This window comes from Octopus bimaculoides, chromosome 2, assembly GCF_001194135.2.
Source record: "Octopus bimaculoides isolate UCB-OBI-ISO-001 chromosome 2, ASM119413v2, whole genome shotgun sequence".
In the NCBI taxonomy this organism is placed as follows: Eukaryota; Metazoa; Mollusca; class Cephalopoda; order Octopoda; family Octopodidae; genus Octopus; species Octopus bimaculoides.
In genome coordinates, this window is record NC_068982.1 from 69,478,710 (window position 1) to 69,480,060 (window position 1,351).

General features: G+C 34.7%; 1 protein-coding gene across 4 annotated transcripts in view; it reads left to right on the forward strand.

The window, feature by feature from the left end:
- Window positions 1-1,351, forward strand: part of LOC106871802 (survival motor neuron protein) — a 21,259-nt gene that overhangs the window by 1,152 nt on the left and 18,756 nt on the right. The window lies entirely within an intron of this gene.

Genomic DNA, 1,351 nt, shown 5'->3' on the forward strand with positions numbered 1-1,351 from the left:
CACCAAAAAAAAAAAAAAAAAAAAGCTCTCCAGTACATGCTAGTCTAGAAAATCCGTTTGGTATTTCTTACGCAGTATCACCAGGCGATAAATTTGATACCAGTGGTGTATATCTGTGCACAGGAATTGTGGTCTTGGTGGGGTAAGCATCTACCAAAGTCTTGTTTAAGTGGCATAAGACTGCATGGTACTACATTCGGTTACTGCTATTGAGCTGAACAGCAGTTCATACTAAATGATATATTTTGGAGACATCATTATTCTAATAAAGGGCGAAGATTATCCAACTTCATTAATGTCATTGACAGAGACGTGCACAACTTGAAAGTGAGATCCAACCGAAGTTAATGGGGAACAAATGCTTGCATTAGCTTTGGTAGGTCCTTGTGCCTGGCCTTAACTAGGGTGAAATACACCTCAGTTGCTTGAAAAAGTCATTTGTACTGGAATGCATCTGTCAGTTCCAAAATGTGATATTTATATCTATAAATATTGCTTCCAAAAGACCTACCCTGACTCCCATGAACAGAGATTTCAAAAATATTCTACAATGGAATCACGCCTATCTTGTCTCTTTTAACAGGACAAAGTCACAATCATTACATATGACAAATATATTTATATGTGTTTGTATATATATATATATATATATGTATATAAATGTATGTAATTGTGTGTGTGTACATATGTATATATATATATTTTAATATTTTGCTTAGGCATACCGAGATGTATGTGTATTTACATATATCTATGTATGTGTGTATATATATATATATGTGTGTATGTACATATGTGTATGTATATATGTGTATGTACATATGTGTATGTATATATGTGTGTGTATATATGTATATATATGTGTGCATATGTACATATGTGTGTGTGTGTATATATATATAACGTGAGAGAGTTAGGGGTTGGGGGTTCAACCCACTAAGGGATAGTATCTATCCAGTATACTGATGGGAGGGTACCCAATTATTGCTATACTAGGTGCAATCAATGGGAGCGGGTAAAAGTGGAGGTTTTTACCCCAAATTTGTATAACAATTAGAAAATGAAGGATAATATGCTGAACCTAACTACTTGCAGACGGTGTATCCCGTTGAATTCAAAAGTGACAAAAAAAGAAAGAAAAAGAAAGAAAGAACCAAAGCACAGGTGTCTATGGCAGACTATGTTATTTTGCCAACATGGTTTACATATAGAAGTACATAAGGAATTAGAGGATGAACAGAAGTTTAATCTTACAGCTGTTTCGGCCTAATTTTAGCAAGCCCCATTCTATCCGAATATTCCTTTCCGGAGTGATTATCGGATGACATTTTGAAATGGGGTTATATGCCCG